Source organism: Manacus candei, unplaced genomic scaffold (genome assembly GCF_025592945.1).
Source record: "Manacus candei isolate 608988 ecotype Guabito, Panama unplaced genomic scaffold, ASM2559294v1 h1tg000061l, whole genome shotgun sequence".
Lineage (NCBI taxonomy): Eukaryota > Metazoa > Chordata > Aves > Passeriformes > Pipridae > Manacus > Manacus candei.
In genome coordinates, this window is record NW_026138109.1 from 7,025,629 (window position 1) to 7,044,662 (window position 19,034).

The 19,034-nt window shown below is 49.2% G+C and overlaps 1 protein-coding gene across 5 annotated transcripts in view; it reads right to left on the reverse strand.

Annotated features, from left to right (window-relative positions):
• The window catches only part of CNTFR (ciliary neurotrophic factor receptor), a 203,419-nt gene that overhangs the window by 58,594 nt on the left and 125,791 nt on the right, over positions 1–19,034 (reverse strand). The window lies entirely within an intron of this gene.

A 19,034-nucleotide genomic window follows, 5' to 3' on the forward strand; every position in this document is an offset into this window, starting at 1 on the left:
GAGTCCCAGGACTTGTCACCAGTAAACTCCACATATTTCCTAGCAGAGATGGGAAGCAGGTACCTCTCCTTGCAATTCCCTATCCAGGAAACCAGGAAGGAGGACTGCAACCCAACTGTGCCATGCTTTGGAAAGGGGCAGCTGCTTGGTGCATGCAGTGCTGTTTGTCTCCCTGTCTGGGTTTTCTACTCTCTCCACAATAACATGATGCCTTGCTGAGCTGTTTGATGTAGCAACTCACGAGTGGGGCATCACAGCTCATTGGGCACCAGCTGCCTAATTGAATTTTCTCAGGTTTCTGGACAGAAGCTGGAGCTGACATTCATTAATGATCCTTAGCAATTGAATATTTCCCTTGTTGTTACACTTGGCTGTGCTGAGCTGCATGTGGCAAGGATAAAACCACGTGTGTGTGTGTGCATGACACGGGGTGAAGCAGGACAGGCAGACTGAGTGGGAGATGAGGTTCCTTCAAGGCTTCATCAAGCCTTTGTGCAGAGACAAGGGTGGTTGAATTCTCAAAATACTCCCGGGCTTCAAAAACACATTTGACAAGGTGCCTTCCAAGGAAACTAAGCAGCCCTGACACATGGGAAAGTCCTTGCAGGGATTTATAGCAGCTAAAGGTCACAAGACCAAAGGTGAGAGCAGGCTGCCAAATATAGCAGTAGGAGACATCACCTGGTGAAGTTTGACAGAGATCAGAGCTGGATCAAATCTGTCCAACACCCTCATAACTCACAGGTAAAAGGGAGTCAAGGCAGTGAGAGAAGACAGCGTGCTGCTGAGGCTGTCAGGGCAGCCCAATCACAGCTGGGTCCCAAAGTGCTGCAGAAAGACATCACGGTACAGACCCACCAGGCAGTTACCCTGTGTCAATACATGCACAGTGGGATCCACACTGAGAAAATGAAGCCTTGCTTCCCCTACCCTTACGGTTCTAAATGTGCCACAGCCTTCATGGAAACATATCTTGGAGTCATCACGCTCACTTCCCTGAAAACATCAGCTCACTGGTGACCAAGACTCCAAACCCAAAATGGAAAACACTGTAACCTAAAAGCCATGAACAAACCTGTCCCCATGCTGTTAGGAGTACAGCAACACTGAAAACAGAGCAGAGGAAGGAAACAGGAATAGCAAAGGCTGGAAACAGATCCTACATAAGGATGGTTTAGTAGACTCAAACCCTTTATCCATAAAAGGAGACAACCAAGCAGAGATGTGACAGACGTCTTAGCAATGATGGGTGACACGAGAGGACAAATAGAGAAGGACTGATTGCTCTTTCTCGTAATAAAATAAGGGGTAGCAAAACAAGCAAAAGGAAGTGGGTATTTTTACATGAAGTGTGATTAAATTACAGAAATCCATGTCCATCAGATGCTGTGGATGTCAGCATTTGGGAGGGGGAACACTAAGTAAATAAATTCATAGCAGAAGATACCACCCAGGGCACTAAAACACCAAGCTGCCCAGTGAGCCAGGGGATGCTGCAGGCAGCTGATGGTGCAGCAGGATGGGAAAAGCAGCCCCCAGGCCTGTCCTGATCTTTTCTCCCTCTCCAGACATCAGGTCCTGGGTCCCCTTGATAGGTGGGACCACACGGGCATGATCCAGCCATTCCTTGTGTGAAAGCCCACAGCCTAAACCCACCTGCAAAGGAGGGAGCCCCAGGGTAAAGCTGGGCCCTGGAGGACAGCCTGGAAGATCTCAGCCCTCCTGCAGATGGTCTGTCAGGACACCTACTTCTGACAGGGATACAGCACCTTTGGGGATGTTACCCCTGCTAGGAAAGGGTGTGCTAGAAACACCCAGCGAAAAACTGGGTTCTAGTGAGTAAGATGCTACTGGGATGCCTCAGGACCATTTCAGACACTAGTCAAGGAGGGGGACCTTTAGTAAACTGTGCTGATCAGAAAAGTGTATTTCAATGGTCTTAAAAAAGTTGAGAGCATATACTGACAGGTGGAAAAGAGGGAAGAACACCTGAGATGACACATCTATGTGAGGAGGGATTCCTTTAGCTGGAACAAGACCAGACAGACAGATAGGCAGAAGTGGATGAAGATGGATAAGTGGATGGATGAATGTGTGTGACAACAGACAGATGGAGAGCAGGCTGGATGGGCACAGATGGGACGGAGGGAAGGAGGGATGGAAGGACAATAAATGGCAGTAGTGTTGGGTGGATGGCTGGCTGTTCAAATGGCTGTGGCAGTGGACAGATGGATAGTTGAGTGAATCAATGGATGGATGGAAACACAACCAGGAGAAGTGTGGATGGACAGATACAGGTATCAGAGCTTACTTAAGAGTTCCAGCATCTTACTCAAGTTTTCCTCTGATTTCTTCTATTGCATAAGGTAAAGAAATTTTGTCTTCTCTTTCCTGCTGGCTCACACATGGCCTTTGACTATCCTGTTCTTACACTTGGGATTCTGCTTGGTAGAAGCACTGGAGACAGTGCACCACCCACCAGCCTTGCGTGGGGAAAGGCTCAATGCAGTGATGGACCCACAGACCTGCCTCCCTTGCCTTGCTCCTGCCTGCTCGGGGAAAGCTCTGGGGATATCCAGCTCTACTTCTCATGACTGTGGCTGAGAGCTTGTGTATAGCTAGTGACTGAAGGACTAAGCTGGGAAGGAGCTAAAGGCACCTTGAATTATTTCTTACTTGTCCATAAACGCAGAGCAAATGCATCGGCATTCATCCAGAAGGGCTGAGGGAGCCATTCCTGGAAGACAGGTCTTTGAAAGCAACGCTCCTTTCCAAGGCAATGATTTAAGGTTTCTGATGAAGGAGAAACCCAAAGCACAGCTTCAGAGGAAGCATTTCTCTCAGCAGGGTTTGCTGAGGATCTTACTGGAGCAGAGACAGGTCCCCGTGTCCTTCCTCACCCCATTCCAGGCATGGGAGTCCCACCCAACCACCCTGCCATGCAAACATATGGCAGCTCCTTTGGGAATGGGCACCATGGGGGCAGCTCCCCCAGAATGCTGGAGCAGCCCTGTTTTACACTGCAGACACAAGCTCTGCTTTAGGATGGGGATGGGCAGCAGTGTCCAGAATTTTTTTCTGTGAGTCTCCACTTCCTGTAGGCTGGGAATGGGTAGGCTCCCCTCCCAGCCACCAAGAGCTTCACAGCTCCCTTGAGCAGGGAGAGAAGGGAGGTTTGTCCACACTCCTGGTCATCATGTAACATACAGGATCCGCAATGGTGCCTGTGCTGCAGTGCCAGCCCTGCTGGATGGACCTCAAAGAGTGATATGGGCAGAAACAGAGCCAACAGTTTAGATGGTTTGAACTAGATGTGGAGGAAAATTTATTCTCCAGGAGGGTGGTGCAGTGCTCAGACAGGAACCCCCAGAGAAGTGAGATCTCCAGCCATGGAGGTTGTCATGGCTGTGTTGACAATGCCATGATTGATCTAGTCTTCTGCTGAGGACAGACCTCTTCCAAGTGGGACATTGGACTTGACACCTCCAAAGATCCCTTCCCACCAACACTGCTGTGGTCACTGGCTACTTTGAGATGTTTGTGACCGTTGATACTTAGAGATGCTGTCTAGCCCCTGCACCACCCTACTTCTCCAAAGTATGCCACTTATTGGGTCAGGTGACATCACAAGGCTGCGATGCCATTTTAGCAAGGCTGTGATGCTGCCACCCCAACCAGCAACATGCCTCTAGGCATCCAAGCCCACCAAGGGCCACATCTTCTGCCAGGGCACAGCGCACCAGACAGGCACAGCATGGCTTATAACATGAAGTTCCAGATCTGGAAAGAAACTATGGTGATGCATAATGGGGTCAGAAATTACATCTTTACCCACAGCCACACAAAACTGCAGTGGAGGGAAGACGGGAGCCAGTTGTGGGACAAACACACACAGCTCCCAGCATTGGACCTGGGGCAGCTTGGGGAAATGAGCTCTGAGCTGTTTGCTGCCCTACTAGTGATAAAGAGTGACAGCTTGACGGGTCCTGCAGCTGTAGGGATCAACAGGACAGTGGTACAGCAGAGATGTGGAGGGAAGATGAAACAAACTGGCTGAGATGCAGGGTCCATGGAAGCATATTTGATGCTTCCCAAACCCATCCAGCTGGAAAACCGATAGGAAGATCATCCTCATTTTCCTCCCTAATGAATCTTGATCTATAGCGAGACTCAAAGGGCAACAACACAGGGAAGCCCTACAAAAACCTGAGGACTGACCTGGCATACACTGTGCTGGGAAGGAGTGGAAATCCTCTTGGGACCTTCCAGCCCCACTGGTTGCTCTCCCTCTGCTCCAGCTGAGACTCCCACCCTGTCAGCATGGGCAGCTGCCAGCCACGGCAGGTGTGCTGCTGAGCACTGGCCTGCCCAGCATGCACGGAGCCATGGACGAGGCGCTGGGGGTCTGTGCCCAGATGCCTGAAGGATCATTGGAACAGCCAGAAGAGGAAGTGGAGAAGATGGTTTGCATTCCTGGCACCAGCACTCACCACAGTCCTTCAATGGGGGTCTTTGAGCCAGGGCCTGTGGCAGGCACACATGAGGCCAAAATCGTCCTTGCTGTCACAGCAATTTGCAGATAGACTGGAACAACTATTTCCTCTGGAGTACTCTGCCCAAATGCACCGTGGGGTTGTGGCTCATGCAGTCAGAGAGAGAGCAAAGGAAGGCACTGCAGCGTTTCTGGGGAGAGGCACAAGCACTCTGCATGTTACACAGCCTCAGGAAGCTGAAGCAGTGAGAAAGGTCATGTCTCTGCTTTTCCTGACAGGACATGGAGCATTTCTGCAGTAGGATAGAAAACTACACACATTTCTTTGGATAGAGGCATTCACATCACCCCACTAGCCTTCGTAAGTCCCTCTCACAGCTAGGAAACTAGCCCCAAATAATTATCTCAGTGGCTAATTGGCTGTCTGTGTACACAATAAATTATACGTTTAATATTTACATGGTGCCAGGACTATGCCAAGAGCTTTCCAAGGATATAAACCAGAAAGGTCTTGCACTCTTCAGCTTCCCATGGTAATTGAGATGAATCAGCCCACAAGAGATCAGCTGGGAGCCCAAGAGGATGGAGAAGGCAAGGGGACAGAGAAGGGGCCAGGAGAGGATGTTCTGGCCTTCTCCAGCCACTGGACAGGGTAGGGGCACATCCTGTGGCCTCTCTCTTGCTCCAGGACCCATGTTCACTGGCCAGAGCAGCATCAACTGTTTCCAAGGGATGCCAGTGGTTCCCCTCCCATGTGCAGCTTCATAGCCTTGAGGTCTGCCCTTCTTGAGATGAAACAGCCTCTGGCTTTGGAGAGGGTTTCCCGACTCCTTGAAGCACACCCCACCCTTGATCTCCTCACATCTATTTCCCCTGATGCCACTTGGTCTTTGCATAGCTTTTGTTGCCAGCAGAAACCTTCCCTTCAAGGAGAAGAAATTTCATGCTTAAGGAGGCACTTCTTCCACAAGTGATTTAAAACTGGATACATCTTTGTAAGGAAACAGGCATAATTAAGTGTCATCGATGTAGCCAAAGATATGGACTGTTCCAAGTTAATTTTGTCCATTAATGAAGACTTGCAGAAAGCAGAGCCTGCATTTGTTTGCTCTACTTTGGTAAATCCCTGGAGTCAGCAGCTTTGCTCTTGACAAGAAAAAATAATTAGCAAGAAACTTTAATTAAGAGATAACAGATGGGTGCTAAAGGACTTGTACTCAATCATGCCACGATAGCCTGGAAGCAGACCTTGGTTTACTTCAGGGGTGTTGTGAAGGAGGCACTTTACCCCTCCTACGTGCTTGGCTCAGGGCAAGATCCAGGGCAGGAAAGCCTCTTCTCTCAGCCTGGATGCGACCACAAAACATTCTCCTGTGAGCAAAGCCCTGCTCCCCCTGGAGAAGCTTTCCTCTCAGTCTGCAGCAGCCTCACCTCCCACCACTGCCCTGCTGAATGCACCTCCCTCTGCAGCTGCACCCCAAAACCAGCCAGGGATGTCCATCATGAGGGGACAAGGGGCTCCATGGCCCTTCTAGCTGCTCAACTGCATAAGGCTGGTGCTTCTACCATCAACCTTGATGCAACATCTGCTGGGCCTTTCTGAGGGTGAAGGGACACTTTTACCATCAAATGTTCCATTGTCACAAATGATAATTCAATCCATGGGCTCCCTTTTGGACATGATGGTCCAGCAGTGGGGAGGTGTGATGCCTGCTCTGCTGTGAGCTTGACGATGCCATCCCCCAGACCCAGCTCCAGGTGACACAGTTGGGATGGCAGCACTGTCAGGATGGTGGCACTTGCATCGCTTGTGCACAGGGGCCAACAAGGCTACACAGTGGCAGGGCATCAGCACCCTCCTGGGGACAAAACACAGTGCTAAACCCAGTAGGAAACCACAGAACAGAAATCCACTGCTGGAAGCAGAAGCCACACAGACTCACAGCAGAAGCAAGGGCCAAGTCCTTGCTGCAGCATTGGTTCAGCCTCATGGGAGGCAGCAGCTCCCCGTGCCTTTTGGGCTGTGGTCCCACGGGGCCTGCTGGCAGACATGGTGGCAGGATGGGGAATGCTGCTTTAGCACACAGGTAACTTAGTGCCATTTTTCTGCTTGTACCACATCGTCAGACTGTCTGAATCAACAGGTTTGGCCTGATCTGAGTGAGATCTCACCAGGGCACCCTGTAACTGCATAGGACTATTATGTCTGTGCCTTGTCCTGGTATTGCTGCATTTTCATCAGCCCCACGTTGGGACAGAGCCTCTCTTTGGACCTGCCAAACCAGATCAGCCCAGAGCCTCATGCTGGCAGTGCTCCTGGTTGTAAGCCAGAAGGGCTCCATGTCAGAGATAGCCTTGTTTTCCTTCATGCCATCACACCCAGCTCTTGTTGGAAGTAGTAGGAACTGTACAGGGATGTGCTGCCCCAACAATAACTTGACCCTGGTCACAGGGGTCAAGCAAAACTGGAAACAGCAACCAAGTCCATCCTGACTCAGTAACAAGAGTCTCCTCAGCCATATATGGGTAGCAGACCCCAAAGAAGCTGCCCTTTCCCATGGCTTCAAGGTAGGAGTAAGCTCTGCCAGAGGGTGCTAATGCTGGTGTGCACCCATCTGTAGTGGTCACATACTTCTATCACTGATCATGCTCAATTGACACAGCCAGGACCAGGAGAAGATGCACCTCTGCTGTTACTTCTGCTTTTCTGTCCCAGTTGCTCTGCAGCAGAGAGGTCTGGATTCTGTTGGGCTGCAGAATCTGATCTTAGCTTTTTTTTTTTACCCCCCTAGGAGACTTTGCATCCCAGGAGGGAACCTGAGCTCATGCGTTGATCTGTTTTCCAGAAGGTCTTGGTAAGACCATCACTTGGATGTCCCAACTCTTCTGGTCCAAGTGTTCTGGGACTCCAAGTGCTCTCATTACTGCAACTGGCTGAGCTGTGACAGCATTTTCATCCTAAGGCAAAGGGAAAGCTTGCCCACTTGGCTTCCTTGCAAAGCCAACTTGAGATGACTCATCTTGAGGAAGAGCAGTTGCATGGCAAAGCAGCAACTCCTCCAATCTCTTGCAACTACATCATGGCTGCCCCAGCATGTGGAGGGGTGTGATATGGGGGGGAAAGTGTTGGAAGACCAGGGGGACATGAATGGCTCTAATGGGAACCAGCACAGAGCAGAAAAACCCCACCAATATCCTTCAAGCCAGGGTCATTTGAGTCTTCAACCTTCGCTGCCAAGTGACTGGCGTTAGCACCACGGATGAATTAGAGACTTGCTTTCTGGTCCTGCTTTTTCATGCAGACAGGACAAATAACTCTAGGCCACAAAAGAGTGCTTAGATCAGGCTTTTCAATGCCGTTTAAGGGGAAATCAATATGATTCGGAATTAGGTGCCCAAATCACAGCCATAAACACAAGAAAAGCTCATTGTGGTCCAGCAACGGCGTGAAGACACCTGTATTTACTGAGCTTTGGGGAGGAGCCAGAGCCGGATAGAGACTTCGGGGCTCCTCGCACCCTGCTGATCTCAACCTGCCTTTTCATCCCGGTGCACAGCGTACACTTCCTCACCACTGCCTGCCAATGCCCGCACGCCCTCCCCCAAATGACAGCCTTGCTCCACAGAAATACTCTGGGGGCGACTGCTATTTGTTCACACAACAGCCCGGCTCCCGCTTCACCCCACTCAGGGTTGCGGATTAGCATCAGGCATCGTGCAGTGTTTTTTTATTAGCACAGAATTATGGAAGTCAGAGGCGTAAAAGACCTGTTGGGTCCCACTCAGTCCATCCTCCTTCTGCCAAGACAGTATTGGTCCCTGCAGCATATTTACTATTTCTCCAGTCTAATTTTACATACTGTACAATCTGTGCTGTGCCAAGTTACGATCCCTGTGTGAGAAGCAGAGCTCTCAATTTCCAGGCTCTTGGGTGTGTAAAATCACAACCGCGATGTTAAATTAACTTTTTTTTCCCTTGCATTTAATCATTTAATAGCTCTAAAATTCAGCCCCTCAGGCTCTTTCTGTCTGTCTGTTGGCTTGGGTTTTGCCTGCTGTAGGCCAGTGGCTTGTCGCTTACACATGTAACACTCCCACCCCTGGGTGGATCGGCAGCAGCTGGGCTTGAAGCTGGGGCCGCTACAACTTAACACATAAACTTCTGCAGCCTGAGGATGGAAAAACTTGTTTTCTTAACCACAGGTACAGGAGGTTTATCCTCCTCCTTATAGCCCAGGCCTGCAAGGAGGAGGCAGCACAGAGTACGCTGCACACAGGAATGGCGCTCAAAAGCATTATCCAAGCTGGACTGAGAAATCAGAACAGAGGTGCAACCTTCAGTATAAGACAAGGGAGGATAGGGAAGCACTGAAATATTCCAACTGGTGCCTTGTGCCCAGGGAACTCCCAACAGAAGCTCACTATTCCCTCCATCTCTACATCCACCAAAAATTACACTCCAAGACTCATTTCTTCCCAAGCAAGGGATTTCTTCCCCCCGCACCAACACCAAGACTTTTCTTTGTGTACATAGCTACAGGACGGCAGAGGAATTGAGCTGCTGCCAGAACAGCATGAGGAAGAGGGGGGGAAGAAGAATAGATGCTGATAAAATGGGAAGCATTTTCCCAAGTTTGGGGGGGGGAGTTTGACTCAGTCACCATCACTCCTCCAAGTAATTCCTGAACATCTGGAGCCCAGTGCTGATTTCAAAGCAATATTAAAAATAAGGCACCCATCTACTCTGCCCTGTAGGGGCTCTATTAACCACTAAAACAAGGCACTGGGATTTGTATTGGTAATAACAAAATACTACATTTGCATTTCATGCCTTTCACTCTGAAGGATCCTTAAGCAATGCCAAGCCTGGAAAGCATCACTGGCACGTCCTAAACTGTGTCACAGTCTACAGAGCTGCAGCCCACCCGTCACACAGAGTATCTGCAGGGTGCAAGTACCTCTGTTGGGAAAGATGAGCACATATCAGATCCATAGCACACTGGAAAGAGAGGAGACACAAGATAAATACCTGAGTGTAGCTAATGGAGCACTCCAGGCCACATAACAGGACCCCAGGAGAGAGCTCCTGGATCTCAAGCTGAGCTTGGAAGCAGAATCCAGCCCGGGGCTGAATGAGGCTGGGACTCTGGTTAAGGGCTGGAAAGTGTATCTGAACAACGGATGACATGACTGCAAGATTGTCGTCCCCAAATGGCTTCTGAGCTCCTCGTGGGGCTCAACCATATTAGGAAGCCCCATAAATTCACAGGCTGCCTGGGTTTTCACAACTTACTCTGCAGTCAGAGAGCTATTGAGGGTGGCACAACCATTTGTAGTTGTCTCTGGGCAGGTAGGAGAGACGGGGACTTCTGTGCACTACATGGATGATCCCTGCAGCAAAATGTACATCCATGAGAGAACAGGGGGCTGAAAATGCATGATGCTTCGGGGCACACAGAGAGAGGCTTTGCATGACTTCTTATGAAGATCACAGAATCCTGGAATGCTTCGGGTTGGAAGGGACCTTTGAAGACCATCAGTCCAACCTCCCTGCCATGAGCACGGACAGATGTGCACATACCACAGAATCATGGGATGGATACATCCTGTTCATATCCCCACAAAGCACAGTGCAGAAGCTCACAGGAGGTCACACCACCTCTGAAAAGAAAGCTTTAAGACAAGCACAGTAAGCCAGGAGCTTTCGGCTGGGTAGGTCCCATTCCCAGCAGCATCACAGAGTACTTTCAGAGGAGGGTGCATGCAACTCCTTGAAAGATTGTGAACTAAGCCAGTTCCTGCCTGGCGCTGCTCCCTTGTTGGTGCCCTAAGAACCAATGTCCAGCACCCTTTCCAAAACCTGTGAAGCAGCTCTTCATTCTCTTAATGCAAAGAACCTGCTCTTCATTAAGCAGTTAAGCACTTCCCAAACAGCCCCCCCAGCTTGCTGGTGGCAAAGGTCCTGGCTTCATCATGCAGAGCCTGAGAAAAACCCACCCTGTAATTTCTATTTGATGTTGGTGGCCTCTCTGCTTCTAGAAACACCTCCTCCTCTTCCTCCCCCTCCTCCGAGCTTTTCCTGCTTGTCTACCAACTGCCATTCCCTCCCCATTCCACTTTTGTTGCCATACCTCTGACTAAACTCTCAAAAGCAGAGAGCAGCGCAGCTTTTGGGAGCTCAGTCTGCCTTTCGGAGCATCTCCTAACCTCCAATTATTGATGCTGCTGTTTCAGAGAGCCCTCAATTTGGTGTGTGTTTTTTATTCCCTGTATTGGGGATGATGAGCAAATGTTAGTTCAGGAGTAGACATTCATTCTGTATAACTTGAACCAATTGCCCATTATTTCCTAAATTTCAGCATGTAAAAGCTTTGAGCGTCTCACTGCAAAACAACAGGTAAAAGGCCAGTTATGTTCATTGACTGAAATACAAATAAATGCGCCCTGCTCTCTGGAGAGCTCTTGGGTTTGAAGCAGAAGAAGATTTTAGGGAAGAACATTTTCTGAAAGTAAGACTATACAGAAGCTCACCACATCCAGACCTCCAGTTATCTGAAGGCACTACTGAATTACAACTATTATTAGCACAAGAGACACTTGAATTCTGGAATTTCTGTAAAACATTTCGAATTCAGGTTCTGAAGCATTTAAAGGACTTGAGAAAATATCTTTGGCTCCAAGTCAGCAAAGCACTTAGGCAAGGCCTTAACTTTGAGCATGTGTTTAAGTACCTTGCTGACCTGGGGCTTTTAACCCCAGCAAAAAGAAAGCAGAGAAGAAATAAAAGCCAAATAAAAAAATTCTGGTGTACACTGAAATCTCCAGACAAGCAAAAATAATATAGGAATCTCTTCTGGAAAGTAAGAAAACCAAAATTAATAGTGACTGGCTTTAGAATTAAACACTAGGGGAAGCTTTCTGAAGGAGGGGGGAAGAAAGACTCCCAGAACAAATGGAGTATTTCAGTGTAGCCTAACGCCAGCTTTACTCTCCTGCCTCTTCAGCATCCAGAAATTATTTATTGCTGAAAAAAAATCCCAAACCAAACTCAAAACCTGCTTCCCCCTCCCATTTCCAGACTAAGTGTGATGGGAGAGAGAAAAATCTTGGCTTCAGCAGTTAAAAAACATCTCTGAAATGAGTCGGCTGTGAGAGGCTGTCTCTATCAGGAGGGAGGAAGAGGATAAGGGATGAGGGAATAAAGGGTAGTAATGAGGAGGAAATTGCCCAGAGGCAGGAGCCTGCAGACAACCTTAAGCACTGCCTTCCAGAGAGGAAATAGGAGAAAGTCCTTAAGGAGAGAAAAATCATTGCAAATCTATGCACACACACACAGAAAGCAGCTACAGGCAGCAAGTGGTTCTTCCCCTACCTCCAGCTTGAGGCCATGAACAGAAAAACCGAAGCACAGCAATAAGAGGATCCTCTGCAGCCCACCCAGGGAGAGGGGCCGCCGGCCCACAGGAGACAGCAACGGGAGAGCAGCCACCGGTGCAGGGACGGGAGACAGGAGGTGCCCTGGCTGCTCCAGGCTCCGGTGCTTGCCGCCCTGCATGGCTCTGCCACAGCCAGCAAAGGCTCAGGGTGCCATGAAGTTGAAAATGCTGCTCTGGCCCCGTGAGGGCAAAAGTTCAAACTGACAAAAATTCTTCATTAATGGGGAAAAAAAAAAAAAAAAAAAGGAGCGCTAAGTTCCTTCCTTCAGAAGGAAACCAAAGGTTTCCATGTCTTTTAGGGCTTTTTCTTCAAAATTTCTACATTGTGTTGTACAAAAGGCTTTGTAAAACTTTTTTTTTAGGGGGAAAAGGATGTTAATTAAAAGTGATGAACCTAACCATTTCTGAAAAATACCAAAAAATTCAAACTACAGCCTTTCCTTCCCTTAAACTTCTTTTCTCTTCTCCCCCCCCCCCACACCCGCCAGAGAAATACAACTTTGTAAAACATTGAGATGTTGATGGGACTTCATTTCCAACAGAAAATGGTTCCCCTGAGGATTTTCCCAATCAACTTTGCTCAGCACAGATTGGCAAAAGCTCTTTGCTTCCCAACGGAGATGCCCCTCATGGGAAGCGCAGGATCCCAGCACAGAGCTCTTCCTCAGCACTCATGCTGCCACACTGCCTGCAGCCCCCCAGGGATGGCCACCCTGTCATCCACTGTTTCTTGCTGGCACGCAGAAAGATGCAGCTCTCAGAAAAAGGAACTGACAACACAAACGAGCGAGACAAATGAGGAGAGCATCATCCTGTCTGTCTAACACAGGCAGAGCTGAAGTCCCCAAAGCAGATGAAATGACTGGCCCGGGGGAGTTGACTGCATCAGAGCCAGGCTCTGAGTTTTCCTCTCACTCGGGATCCTATGGCACCTGGTATACTGACACCAGGGTTTGGTTGGGCTCTCTTGACCCTGCTGAAATACAAAAACCCAAAGCACTGAATTAATTTGAGCTGATGTCTTTTTATCCACCTGGGACCTCCTGGGGATGCCAGCACTCAGACACTGTAGGGGTTGCTTGCAGGACTATGAGACAGCTGCTGCAGTGCTCCCTCTGAAGCACCAAAACAAAAAGCCTTCCACGAATAAGGGTTACACTAAAAAACTCCTCAGAGCTAAGCAAGTTAAGAAAAATGGCGCGAACTCACTGGAGGAAGGAAAACACAATTAAATCACCCAACAGCCTGTATCCACTAATCCTTCGTGCTACCAGGCTTGACTTGAAAGTCTCTGACTGCTGACACCCACTTCCCACCCCTCATCCAGCCCTGGCACTGCTTTCCCAGCACCCTGGCAAGGTGTCTATGCATACGCGTTACGTGGCAAAGAAAATCCAGTAGAGCCCAGGGCTCCTAGCATGCTGTCACAGCCCAAACTGGCAATGGGCTGTCAAGTGGTAACCTCGGGAACTGTCCCATGTTACAGCACAAACTTAAGACACTCAATGTTCAGCATTCCACAACATCAGGCAACAGCACCAGAAAAAGCTGTGATGTGCTCATGGTGGCTCCTGTTTTGAGGTTCTCCACTCTGGAGCTGTGATTTAGGGTAGGATGAAGAATGTAATGGGATTAATTCTGCCTACCTAAATCCTGAAATTTTCCTTCTGGATTTATGTCCCAAAGTCCTACTCATAGATCAGTAGAAGGATGTCCAGGGCCATCTCTCCTGTGCTGACAAGAATAAAATTGCAAAAATATGGAGAAAGAAATGCATTATCCATACAAAAGCCCATGGACTCAGACAGCTCAGTGGAACAGACTTGCCCAAATTCTGGAGTAAGATGGTTCACCAACACAGAGATAGGCTGTCCGCTGGGTTCCTTGCTCACATTGGGTAGACACCTCCATCCTAAACCGACTGATCCAACACCCCCGCCCCCACAACCTCTTCCAAATTTCTTGGAAGACAAGGAACTTCCCACTTCTTAAAAGCACTTTTTGGTGGACCAGGGGTTAACTGACCCTGCTGCCATGCAGGAGATGTGAGCAGCACCTTTGTTAAGACTGAGTCAAGCTAAAACAATGTCAAGAACCAGAAAATAAATAAATAAATGAATGAATGAATGAATAAAAAGAAAAGGAAAAAAACCAAAACCCTGCATAGACATATAAACAGATGTTTCTTCTAAAATGACAGCTTCCAAAGTCCCATGTGGTTACTATTCCCCCCTCAGGGATTTTCCTTTCTGTCTCCTATGCTGCCAATGCAGCAGCTATGTAACTTTTGAAAAGCACTGATCAACAGCATATAAATAGCTGCAGTGATTATATTGCAACACTTCACTGCTTCCCTGAGCTGCAGCTCCCTCCTCCACTGTTGGAAATACAATCAATGCTAATTAATTAAGGGCCAGAGCCTGCCAACCATGGTCACACCAAGTTCAGTGTTGCTTCCTGAATATTCAGGGCTCACTCTCCATAAAAGCAAGGATCAGTCTCCAGCACTGTGTGTTGAAAACAACAGAAACTCTTTGCAAGCCAGGAGGGACAGACAGACGGACATGTCTGTCTCCGAGCTGAAAGGCAGAGGAATTACCTGTGCCAGGGCAGACCCAGTGCACTGCAGCTGTAAATCAGCAAAGGGCCACTGACACGATGGGAAGAGCAATGAGGTAGCCTGCAGGCAGTCCCAAAGGCTCTCTGCCAACAGGAACCACAGAGCTGGCAGAGCTTTTACACCTGGCCAAGGCTGAAAGGAGGATGCTTGCATGTGGCCAGGGAGAGAGCACAAGCGTCTCCCGAGACCAAGGAGGAGTAATACCCTTTCTCTTAGTGCCCTGTGACACTGGAAGAGGGGAAGGCAAGGGTGGGTGTTAATGGGTGAAGATGGAGAGGCCCCTTGAGGGTAAAGGAGACAGAGAATATTCCAGCAGAGTCAATGGACTTCACTGGAGCACCAGTGGGAACAGTACTGCAGCTCACTGGCTGCATGAGCCTGTGGCCATGGTTCCTACCCCTGCCAAAGGGCTTGTGTGATGCTCTAAGAGTGAGGAGGCACCAGTGGGGAATCCAAGCTCCTAGCTACCCCTTTCCTATGCCACACAGAGGGACCCTCACTTAAAGGAAAAAAAGAGACAAACTCAAGGCCCTGTGCTTCCCACCACAAAGATAAAACTAATTTTCAAGTCTGTTGAGCACAGGAACTTATATGTGACTACCAGACTGATGCCTTGCTGCATCCCAGGTAATGCTACCTCCCCTCCTAAGAGCAGACATCCTGCAGGGCTCAGCAGCCTCTTCCCACTCCTCACCAACCTCACTGGATTTTCATGCTTTGCATCCAGCCTCTCCAGTTGTCCCAGAGGCTAGCACAGATTGTGGCAGGTCCCCAGGCTCACAGTTATGGCCAGACATGGAGGTTTCCCACGGCAAATTGCAGGCAAAGGACTAGACAGACAGGCATTAGCTTCTGGATTTGATGCACTCTCACTCCCATGAGTGATTTTCTCCCTTGCACAGCATGCTGTCAGCTGGAGCAACCACACCACAGTGCAAGTAAGCCACAGACGCAGCAGAGCCCAACCTGCCAGGGCTTGTGGCTTGGCTGGAGTCAGAGGCTCTCTGTGACTCATCCTACAAAGTCTCAAGTTCATGGCTATGGCTGGAGAATCCCCTTGGGTACACTCCAGGCTCAATTTACTGTCCCCCTGGGAGCAGATTTGAGCGTAAACAATTCAGATGATGAGCAGAGCTCGCCTTGGAGAAGGTCCTCACTTGAACCGATGCATGGATGTGGGGCTACAAGGACAAGCTCCCAGAAGCAGACCCCCATGTGTATAGTCTGCACCACACAGATTTTCAGCTGGCGCTGCTGTTGTGAGCCTGCCCTCGTGCTGCTCACAACAGGATGAGACTCTGACCCCCCTCTGCAGCTCTGTCACCTCTGTGAGAGATGCTTATCAACTTCCTTGGCTTTATTTCGGTTTGGATCCTGGAGGCAGCAGGTGTGGCCCCTTGCAAGCAGGACAGACCAGTGGAGCACAGAGGGGACCTTTGTCCAGAGAGCAGAAGTACCCTTTGGAATAGCAAAACATCCATCCTCCACCATCTCTCTACCAGCGTAGCTGTGTTATTCAGCAGCATACCCAAGGCCTGGACATCAGGAATTCATGCACACACATGCACACCTCATTACACCTTAGCAAATACCGCAGGAATCAAGCAAGACGTGCCATATGCTGCAGCTCTGCTTTAGCTTGTGCATCCGAGTCGCTTCCTTGGTGTGATGGTGCCAGCTCTGCTCTGCCTACAAAGCACACAGGTCTTGGCCAGCAGAAGCCCTACAGCCTCCCAGCCTTGCAGGTCAATGTTTTCTAGCATCAGCTCTGCAGACCTCTGGCTGCTTTGCAAAGCCCTAGAATAGATAACTAAGAAAAGCTTGGCTACCGGCAGATGACTTAAATTTTCTACAATAGGTCTGCTCTGGGGGAAATGCTGCAGGCTTTGCAAGCTAAAAAAGCTAGGAAGGTCAAGTGTGTTGATCCTGGGATGTAAGGCAGTGCATGGCTCTGTCACCCGTGCACGCCCTGAGGTGAGGCTTTGCCCCATCCACAGGGAATTTTGCACTGAGAGGTGAATATGTCTTCCCAGGGACTTTCCCTGCACACAGGTGCACACAACTGTGCAAGGAGAAGCTTTTAGCCCCTTCCCCTTGTCTCTTGAGTGGAGACAAATGCTGTGTTACCCTCTTCTGTGAATCGCATCCACAAAACCCTTTCCCCAACACCAGCCTCCCCAGTATGGCTCTAGTCAAGGAAAGGCAATGCAATGAGGCTCCAGACTCCTCAGCTTCAATTAGCACCTGATATCAGCTGAGTCTAAATAACAGTCTTTCCCAGCAAATTGTACACCCAGAGATCAATGGTCCACACACAGGACTAATATCGCAGTAACCCCTCCTGCCTCCATCACTGTCAATTGCCTCGTGGTTTCACTTCACTTCTCCACCTGATGGGCCTTCCTGGAGCAGTCATTACAAGGTGACACACATCACTTTTCCCCTCTGTAACAAGTCTGCCACAGCCTCTCCTCAATCCTTCTTCTCTTTCTCCTTTTAATATGCCCGAATTATATTGGCTTCTCTGCATGGATCCACTTCATTTAGTGCTGCCCAAGACCGCTTATCCTGAAATATGCTCTTTTCATCCACAGCACAGACTGCACACCTTGCAAATTGTTCTGTTTATTTTTTACACTCCAGCATCTCCCACCCTTATTAGTAATCTGAGTATTAGGTATTTCCCTTTCCACAGAAGCACAGTGGCTGCCCATAGAAATTAACCCCACCAAAGGCTTTGATAACAGAGGTTTGTGCATGTTGTGTCCCAGCATCTGCACTCTCAAACATGCTTCATGGTATCTTTGCTCTGTTCCCACCACAGAAAATCCTTTCCTCAGAAAGCAGAGATGAAGGTATTTGTGTTCAGTGTCTTGCCATGGCTTTGCTCCCTTTATGCAGGACTTTGCTTGCTCCCAGATTTGTCATAGGTGGATTGAAGACAGCAGTGAGTCCCAACACTACAGATGGATATGCAGGACCTGAATGTCTCAGTCCCAGCCCCACTTGCCCTTTTGGTCCTGGCTTCTGCTACACATAGCTACTGGAACATGTTCTGGGGATGATCAGCATCACCCTCTGCTCAAGCTGTGGGCTCCTGCAAGTGGTGCCCGGAGCTGCCCACAGAGCAGCAGCACTTTGCTCTTTCAGCTTGACAGGAGATTGCCTTTGCAGTCCCAGAGCAGCCTATGATCCAGGACTTCAGACACTGGAAATCCTTCAAATCAGATAACTAATGAGTGGCACCTTCAGTCCAAGTTCTGTTGGAGACACGTCTCTGAACAAGTTGGCTGGGGCAAGGCTGCTCTGGAAACATGAGATGTCTGGCTCCCTGGGATGGCCACATGCAACTTCTGAGGCGAGACCTTTCTGAGCTTTTGGAGGCTAGTTGAAGCCAAACCCCTGAAGCACTAAAGGTTTCCACTCCAACTGTCACTTGTTTTATGAGATCTTCCATTTCTGGAAGCATTTGAGAATGTAAAAGCAGGACGAGGATTGCTTCCTCCCACACTAAAAGGAGTTCAGTGCTAGGACAGAACATGGCCCTCCTTCAGCAGCCAGAGCTCACGTAATGAGCAAGGCCCATGGCTATTCCCTGGGTGCTAGGCTACACCTCAGCTTCCCAGGGTCTGAAAATCAGTGCAAATTAGACTTTTGCTTTCTTCAGCATTTGGGGGCCCCCAGCTGCTATGGCAATTTACAATCAGGTGTCAGCAGAGGAAGCAAAGCTCCTGCTCCACACAGCAGGACGATGCCACCCCAAGAAGGAAATGCCAACCCTTCCTCTCAGCCTCTCCCCAATAAGCAGGGCTTGCTTGGCAGTAGGTTTCAACACGGGTTTATTGGCAAGGACCCTCTGGCTTATGCAGATGCTCCATGAACTGAGTGCTGCTCCCCATCCCACACTGCCCTCTCAGCACATCTACACAGGCAGAGAGGGCCTGACTCCTGCCCATAGGTTGTGGCCGCGTTGCCCTATGGCAGCAGTAACTCTCCACTCAAAGTTTCTCTAGGTGTCTGGATGGACTACAAATCCCATTCCTCTTCCTTCACTGCCTGTTGGTGTGCAATGAAGTCTAAGAGACTACTGAGACATGTTTTTCCTTGCCACTGGCAGAACTAATGAATCCTGGCAGACTGCGATCCTCCCGGCAGTTTCCTCTTCTTACCACAGATGTGAACTATTTTCACCAGTTTTGTGGGATCAAAGGCTTGCCCAAAGCTTGACAGATGCACACTTTTAAGTTATATTTTCTTTTTTCTTCCCCCCCCCCCCGAGATTTGTGATCTGCTTCAATACCCAGGACCTGCAACTGATGGAAGGTTCCTATTTTTGTAGCATCACAGGTATTGCCAGTAGGTTTCCTTCCAAACTCCTTCACAGCTCATGTAGGACAGAACCCCGCTATCCTCCAGGACTTCATCAGCTGTATTTCAAACAACTTCTCCCATTTCCAGGAAGGGGCAAATTCAGTTGAAATGCCTC